The sequence below is a fragment of the Camellia sinensis genome, chromosome 14, assembly GCF_055761805.1.
Source record: "Camellia sinensis isolate YWXY chromosome 14, ASM5576180v1, whole genome shotgun sequence".
Classification (NCBI taxonomy): Eukaryota; Viridiplantae; Streptophyta; class Magnoliopsida; order Ericales; family Theaceae; genus Camellia; species Camellia sinensis.
Genome location: NC_138974.1, coordinates 12,647,000 through 12,664,252, shown reverse-complemented (window position 1 = coordinate 12,664,252; position 17,253 = coordinate 12,647,000). Strand labels below are relative to the sequence as shown.

Sequence of the window (17,253 nt, the reverse complement as noted above, 5' to 3'; positions counted from 1 at the left end):
ATTGTGTCTTTAAAGTGTTCACACCAAAATAATCTGACTCATAGGTATTGTTGTATGCAGAACGAACCTGATATGCCCATTAAGAATGTCATCGAAGACATAAAAAAATCCATGAACTATACTATACATTACAAGAAGGCGTGGCATGCAAGGGCAAAGGCAATTCGAATGGTATTCGGAGATTGGGATGAATCATATATGATGTTGCCTAAATTCATGTATGCATTACAAACATCTAATCCTGGTACCATCGTGCAATGGAAGCATAGATATACCGGAAATACAACCATTATGCCCGTCTTCCACTTTGTTTTTTGGTCTTTTAAACCCGTCATCGATGGATTCAGACATTGTAGGCCTGTTATAACCATAGATGGTACATTCTTATACGGGAAATACACTGGTGTGTTGCTTGTAGCAACGATTGTCACCGCCAATGGCAAAGTACTACCGCTTGCATTTGTTGTTGTCGACAAGGAGAGTTTGGAGTCTTGGTCGTTCTTCATTTCAAATATCAAGGAACATATTGTCATGGACCGACAGGGAGTGACTTTGATATCCGATCGAGCTGAGAGTATTTTAGCTGCTGTGAGGCGGCATTGGTTGAATCCCTCGCTCCAATTTGTTGGATATCATCGGCACTGCCTTCGACATGTTTGTAGTAACTTTAACACTACGTTCAGAAATAAGGAGCTGAAACAACTTCTATGGAAAGCAGGAAGTGCTCATCAACGACGAAAGTGTAATGGTTACTTACAACAAATACAGGCTATTGACCAAGAAGCCATCACTTGGGTTTACAAGATGAATCCTGAGAAGTGGGCCCTTTCGTATGACGGTGGACATCGCTGGGGGGTATTGACTAGCAATGATGCAGAGTGCTTCAATAGCGTCTTGAAAGGTGCAAGGAACTTACCTATCTCAGCTATGGTAGAATTTACATTTCGGCGGCTTGTAAAATATTTTGACGAGATGGGAGCCCAAGCTGAACTAGATGTACGAAATGAGTTCCAATACCCTAGACAGATGCAAAAAACTATTGAGGATGGCATCGCAAGGGCAAATACTTTCAAGTTGATATCATATGACAGGTTAGTTTGTAATATAAATTAAATTATTGTTATTATGTTGTCAATTTAACTACACCTAAAAACATGAACTTCATTAGTTTCTATTATAATTTTTTTATAGGCCACGCCGCGTGTTTGAGGTGCAAACATCTTTTCGCCATGGACGAGATCGCAATACACAAATTGTGCGGATGAATCAACCCACGTGCAGTTGTGGGAAATATGAGATACGACACTATCCATGTTCTCATATGCTCGCTGTAATGTCTGAATGCGGTGACAATCCATTCGAGTATGTTGATCCAGTATATAGGCTTCCTGTATACATGAGGGTTTGGGAAACTAAATTCAATCCAATACCGCATCAAGATTATTGGGCTGATCCGCAGTGGACTTTAATGCCTAATGTACTGCGTCTGCGACAAGTGAAACGGGGTCGTGCATCTATGTCTCGTATTCCGAATGAGATGGACATATCAGATAGGCGTTTGACCGCTCGTTGCAGTGAGTGCCAGCAGACAGGTCATGACAGGCGAACATGTCCGGCGCGACTTGGTCGATGAAGACTATGTAATACTTACATATTGTAATAGATCTTTTTGTAATTCTTTATTTGTAATAGATCATTTTCTTTTCTTTTGTAATTCATTATTTGTAAACGGGGTCATACATGTAATAGAACATTTTTTATTTGTAATAGATCATTTCTGTTGTTTAATTCTTTATATATTGTAATTGTTTTATTTGCTTGACGAAATTTACAACTATCATAGTTTTTATTCTCTACTTCATTCAAAATGTTTATTACAGAATTTTGTGAATTACATGTACGTAATTTACATGTACGTAATTTACAAATTTTTTACTTTATTGCAAAACAAAAATTACAAAATCAATAATGAAGTTGTCGAATATGCCATAAATGTAACGAATTTTGTCAAATATGTCAAAATCAATAATGACGTTATGTCAAATATGCCAAAATCAATAATGAAGTTTTGAAAAAAAAAATGATCATTCCATTTTGTTTGTAAATATTGACATACAAAAACTATCCACATGTTATTGGTCATTATTAAGCTTATGTAACTGATATCGTAAAATGACTTTGTAAAAGATTTTTATATTAGTCCGAAGCATAGATAACGATAGGTTATGTTGAATTGCTTATCATATTTAATGGGCACATAATATGCAAAATTTTGATTTTAGTTAATTGCTTCCATGTTAATGGCACACAAATTTATACTTTTAAAATAATCGACCACATTTATTTTTCAAGTCGTCATGTACATAATAATTTCAGCTTAATTGATATTGTTAAATTACATGCTCACCAATATAGTTTTTCAAAATGTATTTGTTTTTCAACTGTACAGGCTTCGTGGCGCATCTACCTGATGAGGTCCCCCTTTTGAGTCATCCACATCGGGCTGACAGTATATGGGAGGACCCGGTATGCAATAACGTTTGTTGGACTTTACGCATACAATGAAAATACACTGCATTTTGTTTTTCATTTCCTTGATAATGCTATAATTTAAAATACTCATTATGTTATGCAGGACCAGCCACGCACCGTGGTGGCATGCCGACGGGGAGATTCCGGCCTGTGGGATCGTCCATTGGACCATAGAGTCTTGCAGTGTCTACTACGCGCGGGATTCTATGGTGTATATCGTATAGGCCATATCAGACTGGACCACCCACTCATTACTGCTCTCGTCGAGAGATGGCGCACAGAGACTCATACATTTCATTTCCCGACCGGTGAGGCCACCGTCACATTGCAGGACGTATCTGTCCTATACGGTCTACGGATTGATGGGCGAGCAGTTACTGGACTTGACCCATCATTGACGACGGAGCAGTGGATAGCGCTATGTGCTGAGCTATTGGGAGTAGCACCTACACCTGCAGACTTACAGGCAGGTAGAGTGAGGGTGAGGTGGCTGTCGGAGCATTTTCAGGGCGATTTTCCAGATGATGCTGCAGATGAGTTAGTACAGCAGCATGCGCGAGCATATATTCTGTGGCTTATTGGGGGGGTACTTCTCCCTGATAAGTCACAGAACCTGCTCAAGCTGATGTATTTGCCACTGTTGAGAGACATTGACGTCATCGGCCAGTACAGCTGGGGCACCGCGGCTTTGGCATGCTTGTATAGGATGTTATGTCGAGCCACTTAGGTGGGTGTGACTCAGATCGGAGGACCCCTTGTCTTGCTACAGGTTAGTAAGAATTTTATTACATGTCAATTCATATTGTATGGCATATATCAGTATTGTAATTGCGTTCAAACTATTACAGATTTGGGCGTGGGAGAGATTGATTCGCATTGCCCCGTCTAGGCGGCAACTAGTTGCTCCTAGTGAGGTTCCCATCGGGCAGGGAGACATGCAGATGCCGGCCGGACCTCGAGGTAGCCGATGGAGGGTTGACATGAGCCACGAGGTCGTATCGACCCACGTAGTGGTCGTGTATAGAGACCAGCTTGACCGGATGATAGACGGCGAGGTATCAAATTTAAATACCTAAATTTTAATTGTCATATGGACTGTATATGTTTATGACCGATTTTTAATAGACTTGTCGTTATTGTAGTTTATCTGGCAGCCTTATGCTGATGTCCTCCACACGCTCCCAGACTACTGCCGCCTAGGTGAGGATATATGGATGGCGAGAGTACCACTCATTTGTTATGACGTGGTTGAGTGGTATCTCCCTGATCGTGTCCTCCGACAGTTTGGTCGGGTCCAGGCCGTGCCGGATCGGTGTGACACCGAGTGGCGGTTGCATGTGACGGATAGACGTGGCCGAGCCAGCACTGACTGGAGTCAGCATCATATGCGATACATACAGTTGTGGGATGCCCGTCGCGACACTATTGTACAGGCTGACTGGAGCGATGGGGTCCTCCCCTCTCCCGACCCTTACATGTTGTGGTATCGGCGACATACACACCTACTTGTCGGTAATCCGAGCCACCTGTCCGAGGCCGGATATCAGGGAGTTGGGCCTTCTCTCGAGTCATTGGTGAGTAGCGTACTATATCTCCGATAATTGTTAATATCATAATTGATTATTTTCAGTCAACTATAGCCTAATATATCTATTTTTTTTACAGGTGGTTCGAGCTGAGAGGTCATATCACTTGGCTGAGGACGCTATTTTCAGACGTGATGGACAGCTTGGTCTGCAGGCCCTTGTAGAGATCAGAGAGTTATTGTACGAGGGGATCCAGCATGCCCATCGGGTAGATCGTCTGCATTTTGGGGACTACGGTGTACACACTGCAGCAGCTGCTCCAGACACATCAGTCCCGTCCACGTCAGTGCCTTCCAGTTCAGCGCCAGCCACAGCAGGTTCTTCGACTTCAGTCACCCCACCACATGATACCCCATACATTTCTCCATATTCCCCACACATACATCTTACCCAGCATGCTGACCCTGACCCTGATTGGTCACCGCCCCGCTTCATACATGATGTTATTACCCCACCCACCCAGTTACATCCTACTTTTCTGGGGAGTACTTCGACCGCCCCCCGGTTCATGCATGATGTTGCTACCCCACCCACCCAGTTACCACCTGCTTTTATGTGGACTACATCGACCGCGCCCAGGAGTACACATGATGCAGTTCTCACTGACATCTCACACATTGATGATGAGGGCCATATTGAGCCCCCCCCAGAGCGCGAGGGAGAGGTTATGGTCGTGGGGGACGTCGCGGCCGAGGTCGGGGTGCGGGCAGAGGCAGAGGTCATGGTCCAGCTGCAGATCGTGATACAGTTGCACCAGACGAGGGAGTGGGAGTTTCACAGCTCACAGCAGTATATGATCTACAGGCACAGGCAGGATCAGGGGCATCAGATGCAGGAGAGGGGGGGTCACACTCACACTCACAGGCTCCACAGGCAGTCAGTGGAGGGCAGCATGCAGGGGAGAGAGTGCCAGATATTCAGAGAGTCTACCGTAGGAGACCGAGGAGGGAGATCCACGGTCGGGGTTGTGGGACTGGGGGCAGGTTAGGGCATTAGCGGTTGCGATATGGACTATATAGGTTTTTTTTTTTCTTTTTTTTGTTTGTATGTGTCAAACTTGTACAGCTGATGTAAGTGTCATACTTATTTATTCGCAATTATCATTTCACAATTTTTTATTCTTATTTATATTGATGAATCACACAAATCTGTTTCACATCTCTACCCCTCTCTCATTATCCGTAATTTAGGAGAACATAAATTACAAACGCGTTTGGTTTGAACAAAACGTGTAAAGAAGCTATAAAAAATATGTTTGTTCAAGGCTAAAAATAATTGAAATATCTCGCTTCATTGATAAGTCATGGATAAGCATTACAAATTGCATGCATTACAGAAATGCCCTGGGCGTTCATCCAAACAATTTCATTCATTATCATCATCATCTGACATCTCAATATCAGATTCATACATAACATCCATGCTCCAGGCGTAGTACTGGTGTGCATCATCCATTAACCCATCTTCGGCACGCTCATTTGCGGTCTTCATTAGTTCGGACCTCTGCAAACGTTGGGTCATGCGATTAACCTCGTCGCGGATACGATGCAATGCCCTTTGCAACAACTGTGGAGTGTCAGTTGGCATACGCATGGCTAACCGGCGAGGAAATTTAAGATTAACTTCACGGCATAGCTCAACAAGAACGTTTGCTCGAGTTTTGCGAAATTCCCACTCAACTCTCATGGTATTGACGGTGGCACGTGAGTAACGCAAATTTGGATTTAATGGGTATTGAAATTCATCTCCATCTGCAACCCAATAGCGACCCATTGCTGAATATAGATCAACCACCGTATATGTCATGATCATATCGGTAGAAATAGCTGTAAAACTTTTGTTGTGGTATGCTACGATATTTATACCATATACACACATGGTAGCTGTGTGTATGCAATTTCCTGTTCGATCACATGCATGCCACTGACCTTATCCAGTGCATACGGCTGTCAGGACTCGACTTTGTGCAGTCATGAACGAATCAACGGCCTGTAGCATCGGCTATTGTGCCACAGATGCAGCGATGCCTGTGACTTTGTGCATAATTGCAATGGGCACAATACGTAGGAGGTATGTGACTTTGTGCAGCGATGCAGGGATACATCTGACTTTGTGCAGTGATACAGTGATGCGTGTGACTTTGTGCATCACTGCATCACTGCATGTGACTTTGTGCAGTGATGCAATGCTGCATGTCACTTTATGCAGTGATGCAGTAATGCATGTGACTTTCATAAAAATCGGATGACTGTGAAGTTCATTAACTGAAAAAAAGATAAAATATAGGCACCAAAGTTCCAATCGTGTTTACCTAGCAGGTGACCATTTTCTTATGTTGGTGAGAAAAACAATGATAGTTTATGAACAATATTACTTTAATACAAAGAAAATTTCATTTTTCGATTTCATTTATAATTTCTCGAAAACACTTATACGTACTGAAATCGTCAATTCCAAGTGAGTACTTATTGTATTACAAAAGTAAGCATGACAAAATAGTTTCATGTGCCGATGTGACAACTCACTGCATTTTGTTTTATTTGACAACGCACTGCTCGAATATGAAGGGATAACATTGTGATTCTATGGCCTACAATTATTATTTTATCTTACAACCACGTCCGTGACTACATCACAGGTACACAAAGTCACGGGTAATCAAAATTACATGAAATGAATAACATCAAATAATATCACGTGTATCACTTATTCCATAGTGCCCTAGCACCACTATCATGTCTATAAATACCCCAGTATGATGTTTGTTGAAGGCATAACAATAGTAATAGATATACAATTACTATTATTATTATTTTTTTTAATTTTATTAACAATGTCTTCAAGAGGTGCAGGAAGTTCACGCCGGCAAAGAAATCCGAAAGTATGGCTGCTACCTCCATTTATGTATGACTACAAGAGCGAAAAGTACTCAAGTCCGAAGGATTATTATGCTGGTATCCGAGCAGAATGGGCGTTCAGGGTAACGGAGCAAGAAGGATTGTATAATGATCTACGTAACTTTGGGGCACCGATACCTCATCGTCGTTCATTGACCATGGCTAGACGAAATGTGAGTGACTATGAAAAAGCAGTTAGCAGAATTAAGAAGGAGAACAACAGGATGTTGATGCGGAGATGTCGACATTTCATGCTTCAGCTAGCCACTGAAATGGCAGAAGCAAGCAACAGAGATTTGACAATGGTTGAGCGAAATAATGTCTTCAACAATGAAAAATATCTCTCTAACTACTACATGTCAGATGACGAATAAGAAATCAAACACCGTTATCTTTCATATGTTCGTTCCTGGAGTGTAAGACAACGTTGTTGTTGGTGTAACGTACGGATGTATTTCAAGTATTTTTGTTATGAACCTGAAGTTTATGAAATACCTACATTTATAAGTACACATTTATGAGTTCATGACTTTCTTTATTGAATTGCAATTTGTTAATGAATGTTCTGGATTAATTAATGGATTAATGTATGTTCAATTATGTGAATACTTAAAACACATAAAATAGATCAGGCAACTCGGAGAAAAGGTTCCCTTAACTGGGGCTGCTGAAATAGGGATGAAATTACAACGAATTTCAATCTCCATCAGGAAAGAAGAAAGAGTCACCTTCCAATTCTTGAAAGTCCAGTAAAAATTATGACTCCGGTAATGAATGAGGGGTTGACAAAAAACTAAACTCGGTGAATCGAACTACCGCCTTCAACAACACATAAAACATAACAGGTAGGTCGGTGAATAGCTTCCCAAATGACAAGAACAATTCAAATAGTCATACTTTTCAATGAAATATAAATAGCGGGTCGTAAGCTTCATAAGCTTCATTTTTTCACACATTGAGTAGTCAAATCGTGGAGAGACTTGTCAGTATATGCAGATAGATTGTGAAGTCATGTGACCTGGTGCACAGTCTTCGGTTTTATTGATTTGTTTATTACAGTCACAACTCATCTCTTATTTACATATGTGGGATTCTCAACTCAGAAAGTCACATGGCAACAGTGAATTCATTGATTTACCTTATTGTCAGCCTGCCTTTATTTTGTCTGTATATGCAGATGGATTGTGAAGTCATGTGACTTGGTGCAGAGGCTTTGGTTTTCTCGATTTTTTGCTCGATTTTTTTTATTACAACTCATCTGTTATTGATATATGTGAGATTCTCAACTCAGAAAGTCACATGGCAACAGTGAATTCACTGATTTACCTTAACAACAGCATGCCTTTATTTTGTCCTTATATGCAGATGGATGGTCAAGTCATGTGAATTGGTGCACAGGCTTTGGTTTCCTCGATTTGTTGCTCGATTTTTTTTATTACAGTGACAACTCATCTGTTATTGATATATGTGGGATTCTCAACTTAGAAAGTCACATGGCAACAGTGAATTCACTGAATTACCTTACAGTCACCATGCCCTTATTTTGTTCGTATATGCAGATGGATTGTGAAGTGATGTGACTTGGTGCACATGCTTTGGTTTTCTCCATTTTTTGCTCGACTTTTTTGTTACAGTGACAACTCATCTCGTATTGATATATGTGGGATTCTCAATTTAGAAAGTCACATGGCAACAGTGAATCTACTGATTTACCTTACAGTCAGCATGCATTTACCTTACAGTCAGCATGCATATATGTGGGATTCTCATTTATCCGTTCATAATCAACTATATAAACGAGTAAAGGTGAAGACACAACCTTACAACTCAAGGTGAAGACACAACCTTACAACTCATTTCGCCCTACGAAATTATTATTCATTTGTTTTAAAAAATTAGCATGGCTACATGGTTCATAGGAGGGAGTGGGGGTCGCAGAGGTGGTAGGAACTTGTAAAGGGGTGAAAGTTCACGACGAGGAGGGGGAAGGGGAAGTGGCGATGCTGAAGATGAAACACCATTTCCTTTCTTGGATGCCTCTTGTGCTTATCATGATAGGTTTGGGAAGCGACATTTCGTCATGCCCAAGTACTATCGAGATCCATGTGGTTTGGTGGAGGATCCATCAGAAAATCAAACAGGATATGGTTATGCAAAGGCTAGACTTCTTAAGTGGCCCGCACTATTTATAGAGCGAGTGCAAAACGAAAGATTATGTCGAGAAAGAGGACTGAAGGTGCCAAAAGCACGTTCTGTTGAGATCCAAAAGGAAGATCCTGATAATGTTGATCGACTATGTCAAACACTAGAACGTGAGATTTCTCAAATGGGTCGTAGATTGGTCCGCGATATGCAACTACTCATACTTAAGAAGGATGCCCAGAAGAACAAAACAGAACCAAATGTTGCGGCTATCAAGGCTATCATGGAGGATCCTGAACTTGTCTCTGACGCTGAGCTTTCGGATTGTTCAGACTCTGAGCCACCTGCCGATTTAAGCGCGAATTAGGTGTTAATGTCTACACTTCGGCAATATAACAACTTCCATTAATATGTAATGTCTGTGTTAGAGTAAGTATAACTGTTATGTTATGTTATGTTTATGTTTAAGTTTATGTTTATGTATTGTGTCTATCAAATGTTACGGCTATTAATATGCAATATTAGGTCATGAATTAGGTGTTTCTCTATCTAACTGCTATGTTTATGTATTGTGTGTTCAGTTAAGAGTGTCCAGGATGTATGTAATGTGTGTTCAGTTCATGGTGTCCATAATGTATTTTTGTGGGAGAATTATGTCTGTACTACCTACGTAACTGAAAACTATTACATTTGCAACTTCAGTTATGTTGTTTTCATACCCGTATGAGTATTTTGTAAAGTACTGACTTCGTATACTATGTATTAAGTATTATTACAAAAATGTTGAGAAAATTTATTTTAGGAGCTCTCGCTGTGGCCTTTGTCTTCTTGGCCTACTCCGCGATGGTCTTCGCGTCTCACCCTTCGTCGTTGCTCGTCGAGTTGCACAATGTGTGGGTGTGCTTCGAACTGTACAGCATGCATATCACATTCTAACCTATAACAAAGACGATACAAAAAAATAAATTTTATAAATGAAAACGGGTACAAAACGGTTTTACTAAACTGGTTTACTAAACTGATTTTCTGAATTACATTCTCACCTTCTAACCCAAAACAAAAGAATAAATATATATTTATGTTTAAATGAAAACGGCTTTCGTAAAGCCAAAATAATTTTCTAAATAACACCTTCCAACCCAAAACAAAGACAAAAGAAAAAAAAATTACATGAAAACGACTTTAGTAAAGCGAAAAAAAAAATAATTAATTACACAAAACAATAAGCAAAAATTTTTTTTTACATGAAAACAACTTTAGTGAAGACGAAAAAAAATTTTTAATTACATTTTCTAAAACAAAACAAAGACAAAAGAAAAAATGAAAAATGTAACATGACAACGGCTTCAGTAAAGCCAAATAAATGAACATGATTGACTTAATAATATCTACATGAATATGATTTTGAAATTATATATATGAAAAATAGTATGTAAAATTAATATATGAAAAGAGGTTTTTTTTCATATTATGTAAAATTTATGAATTACACATTCTAAACAAAAACAAAAGAAAAAAAAAAACATATTTTAACATGATAATTGCTTTATGTTTTTTTCTTTTGTTTTATCTTGAAAATAGCGTTTTATTCCAACAAAGTTTATGTTAAAAACGCTGGGTGGGAAAAAAATTTCTGTTAAAATCGCTATTAGAAATAGCGTTTTTTTGGAACAAAATTTGAACTGAAATCGCTATTATGAATAGCGTTTTTTCTGCAAAATTTTTTTTGTTAAAATCGCTATTATAAATAGCGTTTTTTTGGCAAATTTTTTTTTGTTAAAATCGCTATTATCAATAGCGTTTTTTTGGCAACAAAATTTTGTGTGAAAAGCGCTGTTAAGAACAGCGTTTTTTATTGGGAAAAAGAATAACACTATAAACGCTATTCGTAACAGCGACTTATTAATCAAAGTCGCTATTTGTAATAGCGATTTTCATGTTCATCTACTTTTGCGCTCCTAACAGTAAAAGCGCGAATAGTAATGGCGCTTTAACTTAGTTTTGGAATTCCGTCAGAAGTTGGCCTAGTTTTGGAAATACAATACAAAAATGGCTTATATTGGGAAAAGCCTCAAATTTGTGTTAACGGTAACTATAATTTTAAAAATTAACACAAATATAATTTAATTAATTAGCTATTAACATTCCATCAGCATAAATTTTTATAAAAATAAAATAATTTTAAATATTAATATTATGTTTGGTTAGAAAATTTAAAAAGAGAAACGAAAAATCTAAGTGAAATATAAATAAAATATATTTACATTTTAAATAATTTCATACAATTTTTTTGGGGAATGCACCAATAAATCTCAAATCTTTATCTTATGACCCATTTGGTTCTATATTTTGTCTTATAATCCAATTAGTCTCAAGCTAATGTTAATGACAAAATAATCAGTGTTACACTATGTTTTACGCTTTTTAGTAAGGGTAAATGAGGAAACCCCAACGTGATATTGGCTGAAATGCCCAAAACTCTGTAGATGTTTGTTTTCCCTCCAAACACATCGTTACGCCGATCTTAATTGCCTTTTTTTTGGGTTGGTGTTCATCACCATCAACAACATCAACTACATCACTAAGCTCCGTTTGGGAAGTGGGTTGGCTTTTTGACTTTTTGACTTTTTTGACTATTTTAGCCCGGGCTAAAAAGTTTGGTTTGGGAAGGGCTTTTTGGCTTTTTTGATTTTTTTGTGAGAGAAGAGTGTAATGATTATGAGTTGAATGTGATGTTTTGTTTTTTGTGGCTAAAATAGCTTATTTTGTCTTTTGTGGCTAAAATAGTCAAAAAAACGTAGAAAAGCTCTTCCCAAACGGACCCTAAAAAAACAACATCAAAAATCATCAATATCATAGAAACATCATCAAGCATCTGTAACAAGCCCGCGGGGCCTCATGCTACAGTTCGGACTCGATTTGTGTCACGGTTCTTAATCTGAACCAAAGAGTCCAAATCTGGCAAATCGTTTTGAGAAACAGATTTTTGAAAAAGTAGTGCCAAACATGGACTGCTTTGCCAGATACAGAGTCGCCACCTAAATATTTTTTATGGGAGAATTTAGGAAACCCTGACTCGGTGCCGAAGGCCACATATCCGTCATCACCGGAGTTGTCTCGGCTCGGGAGCTTGGGTACGATCGGGGAAGGTCAGCTATGAGCACCCCCTTTCGCCCGGTCCGAAGACCGGCCTCTACTAACCGTGATATCCGTTTTTGAAAACTTTATGTGTTCTTAAACCAATTGTTAGCCTAGAATTACTATGTTATGCGCGCAGCAAACAAGTATAGACCAAATCGCCCAAATTGGAACAAAACATTTCATGTTTGTTTTGAAAATGGTTTGCTACTCGCAAGTAGGCTAAAATGCAGATTTTGCCACCCTCAAGTGGGTTTTTAGAAAAGATGATTTTGCCACTATCTAGTGGGCTTAAAACTCACAGTTTTAATGCATTATTCCAATTTAGGTAATTCAACCTCCATCCACAGGCATTCAAGCAGTTATATCACATAAGCAACTAGCCTCATGGTAATCATGCTATCATGGCAACATTCACACGCATGCGATATGCTAAAGCATAAAAGCTTACCTAGTACTCCGAGCCAAAACAGAAACTAGTTAGTAATCATATGCATGATCTTAGTTCATGTTAAAAATGGCTAATGCAACACATGCAAAGATGCAATCTAAACAGGCTCGGCTATCCTAAAGATGGCATGTGAAATGCTGCAACTAACAAGTACTAAACTTGGGATTGAAATACAAGTGCAGTTAGCATGATGTGCCGAGCCCGGTGCATGTAAGACAAATGTATGGATGCACGCATGCTATCATACTGTTATGCTAATTTAAATATGCCCTAGTCTACCATCATAAGCGGGTAAATAAAAGGGAGAAAGAAGTGGGGGTTGGAAGACATACACACACTCACCCACACTTATTACAGATTTGCCCTCGCTCGGAGAGACCAAATAAATATTACAGTCCAAATGATAAGCGAATAAATTATTACAGACTTTCTAATTAATTAATAAAATAAATGCAGCAAGAAGGTGGCCGCAGCCCTGCCTTGGGATGCGTGAGTGATGCATGCTCGGATCCGTCTCGCCCGGAAAGTCGTTGCCATAGCACTACTGCCTCTGTTTTCACTGCCTTTTCTTCTCTGAAAATTTGTCAAAGTCCCAGAGAACCCTCTATGAGCATTGCAGAACATCATCGGCTGGGAGGGATGGCCACCGGCCGTGTAAAATATCCATCGGCTGGAGATAAAGCTATCGGCACTGAATAAATGGCCGGTCGGCACTGAATGTTGCCGGTCGGCAGAAACTTCCTGCAGAAGACAGTTTTGACAGCAACAAAGGACAGGCAGTGTATGGCATGAAATTTCAAGCAAATGTGTGCACCAACACATCCCTTATTATGCTTTTGACTCAAAGGGGTATGTTCCTTGATTCTCGGACCACCAATTGCGTATTTCGATGCATGATGGTCCAAGAAACCAACTATGCGCTTTGATTTCAAATGTCATGCAAACCAAACAAACACATAAAGCCCAACCTCTATCACATGATCAAGAGGCAAGGCATGCATGCCAATGCAATGCAACCTAGGTATGCAAACAAGAATACAAGCATGCTATGCAACTAAATGGCATGCACAATGCTAACGACATAACATGCACAACGCTTTTAAACATGGCATACACAATGCAAGATGGGCTTACACCAATACAAGTGGACCTCAGCCCCACTCACATAGGAGGCCATAAGATGAAAATGAAGTGCCTCGAAATGCGTGCACACGGGCACGCAAACCGAGGCAATGGCATATGTAATGCAATGGCTAAAATGACATATAGAATGCAACATGGGCTTATACTGACATGAGAGAGCCTCAGCCACACTCACATAAGAGGCCGATGGATGAAAATGAAGTGCCTCGAAATGCGTGCACACGGGCACGCAAACCGAGGCAATGGCATATGCAATGCAATGGCATGGAAAGTGATATGCAAACATGCTAATGGGATTTCAGCACTGAAATGTGGGGGAAAACATCCCCGAAATGAGGCGAAAACACACCCGATGCATGGAATTTCTCCCGAAATGCAAGATTAAGTACGTGAAATGGCTTACAGCTATACAAAGCATGCATAATTGGTACATGGAATGAAAATACAGAAGCAAGGCAGCCTCAAAATAAGCATTTTTCTAGTACAAGTCATGGCCAAACAACAAGCAAAGATAGGGCAACAATGGCATGCAAAAATGGCCCCAAACATAAGGTTATGAAGCAACTCACAGCTGCTAACTCCAAACAGGTTAGGGCCCTTCAACAACATTGAAGAGGGGCCCAAAATAAGCCACTTTACAGAACTGTAAAAATCCAAAAACAGTATACAAACATGCTAGAAATGCAATGCAAAATGAGGCTCAAAAAGAGGCTATAACACAAAGTGTGCAAAATATTCAACAAACAGCCAAAGACCCTTAATAAAACATGTTAAGAAGGTCAAAATAAGACCTTTTCTAGGCCTGTAAAAAGATCAAAAACGGAAGAACAATGGGCTGCCAAAGCATGCAAAAATGGGGACCAAAAGAGAGTATAAAGGCAAGTATAGCATGAAGGTCCCAAACAGTGTTGAGCCCTTCTTCAATGTTGAAGAGGGGCTCAAAATAAGCCTATTTACAGTTTACAGCATGCTCCAAAACAGATCACACGCAAGCCAAAAATTCTATGCAAGATTATGGCATTCAAGGAGGATATTGAAGCAAGTGCAATATGGAGGGCTCAAACAGGGTTGAGCCCTTAAGCAAAAGTGAATAAGAGCTCAAAAGAAGGCCACTTTCAGTTTTGGCCGGAGCTCAAATATACAAGAAACTATGGCTTAGATACGATGCAAGAATAGGCTAGAAAAGGGAAGAAGAGGACTCACCTTTGTAGACCAATGAACCAACAGCTTTTGGTTGAAGTTTGGGTGCTCCTAGCCTCTGGAAATGACCTCCAATGTGCTGGAATGAAGTGTAGAGGTGTGGTGCTATGGATTGGTGAAGAAATGGCCCAAGAACAAGGGTATTTGATGATTGAATGAGAGAGATATGGAGAGAGATCGAGGGTTGTATGTATGTATATTAGATATACATGGTATATCTCTGGTTTTTTGCTTCAAAACCATCCAACCTCAACAATGGAGGAGGAGAGGCCCCTTATATAGGCAAGGCTAAGCTTCTAAGACAAGCTTCAAAGGGTCAAAGGGGTTTAAAGGGGAGGTCAAGGCTTATTGGAGAATCTTGGACAGCTGGTAGGCTTCTTGAGGAAGCCAAGATAAGGGGTCAAGGCTTCCTTAAGAAGCCTTGAGCAAAGGGTGCAAAAGAGGGGTCCAAAGGTGGTCAAGGGTTCAAAATAGCAACATATATGCACGGGGGAGTGTGCTGGTGCATTTCAACTGGCACAGCTGGGATGCACCAGGCTTAGAGAGTGCAAATGGTGCAAACCGGCCAGAAAATTTGGTCGTCGGCCAAAATAAAGTGCCGGTCGGCATAATATTTTTCCGGTCGGCAAAATAGATTGCCGATAGATGATTCCAATGTCAAAAAATGGCCGGTGGTTAAACAAATTGAAGCCCCGGAAGTTAGCTTTCCAATGGCGCAAACCTTGCATCAAAATTCCTCCTGTGCAAAAAGTTATGCCCTTTTTCGTGAAGCCGCGCAGATTAGATCCAACCGGGATGATGCCCGACTTCAACTGATCATATCTCCCCCACCCGGACTTGACTCTAGGAGATTCTTGAGTGCAAAATGAAGTCCCGGAAGTAAGCTTTCCGATGGTGGTGGCCCCATAGCTAAACTCCAAGTGTACAGACAGATAAGCCCGATTCAGCGAGGGCTGCTCGACTCGCTTCTACCCGGATTCATGCCGAACTTCTCCCAAACTAGTTTTCTCCTCTCCTTTCCTCTTTTCTTCAACTCCAAAACCCTAAACAAAGTGTTTTGAAAGATTTGCCTCTCTTCTAGCTGAAGAAACTGATTCTTTGCCCTATACATCTCTCAACACCGAGCAAACCATCAGTAGTGCCCAAGTCTTAAGGGCGGTCAAAAATGGGGTGTCTACAATCGTCAACTACATCACCAACATCACTAAAAAAACATCATCAAAAATCAACAACATTATAAAAATATCATCAAACATCAAACGTCAACAAAACATCATCAAAAAACATCAACAACATCAAACTTTAAAAAAACATCATCAAACATCGAACATCACCAACATTAATCATCAACATGTGAACATCAAACATTCCGGTCCAACAACATCAACCAAAAATTTGAATTTTAGGGCTTAATCGTATAACACAGTAATGTTCTTCAAACTCCCTTTTTTCAGATCGCATCTCCACTATCAACAAAACCCCACTTTGATCATCTTCTCTGTCATTGAATCTAGGGTTTAGATCCAGATCTGGTAGGTCATGGACCCTTAGATGATAGCCACGGGTGGAGAGAGGCAGTAGAAGTGAAAATCGGTCGTTTTCTCTTCCACCGCGATCGCATTGGACGTTGATCGAGCTACGCTGATGAGGTAAAGCCGACAATATTTTCTAACGAAGACAGGTTTGAGGTTTCCAACAGCAGAGGCGGCGCAGTCGCTGTCGTCTGCGGCGGTTACGGAGTAGGAGCTAATAGTGCGATGGATGGATCGCCGCCTAGGGTTTCACGATCTGAGAGAGAGAGAGGCAATGGTTCTGGTGGTGGATCTTGAAGTAGGTGAGGAGGAGGCAGTGGACAGAGGAGTGGCGTCGCTAGAGGAGAGGCGGTGGACAGAGGAGAGGGACTCCTAAGACGATGAAGAGGAAAATGAGGGGGAGAGAGAGAGAGAGAGAGTTTGGTGATGATGTTTACAATGTTGATGATGATGTTCGAATTTATTGGTGAAGATGTAGTTGATGTTTGTTAATGTTTGATGTTATTGATGATGTTGTTGATTTTTGATGAAACAAACATTTCACAAAAGGAGTACTACTCGAACCTACAAAATAATGAAAATTAAATAAACAACATTATCAAAATAAAATAGGGTGCATTTAGGACTAAATG

At 40.2% G+C, this 17,253-nt stretch overlaps 2 long non-coding RNA genes across 2 annotated transcripts; both read left to right on the top strand.

Annotated features, from left to right (window-relative positions):
- Positions 1–851: 851 nt before the first annotated feature.
- Positions 852–1,791, top strand: LOC145807707 (uncharacterized). The gene is made up of 2 exons (XR_014351008.1): positions 852–1,091; positions 1,192–1,791. It is a non-coding gene; the product is annotated as an uncharacterized LOC145807707 (long non-coding RNA).
- An 881-nt stretch (positions 1,792–2,672) lies between these two features.
- LOC145807710 (uncharacterized) lies at positions 2,673–3,872 on the top strand. Its single transcript, XR_014351012.1, has 3 exons — positions 2,673–3,301; positions 3,381–3,587; positions 3,675–3,872. It is a non-coding gene; the product is annotated as an uncharacterized LOC145807710 (long non-coding RNA).
- The last annotated feature ends 13,381 nt before the right edge of the window (positions 3,873–17,253 follow it).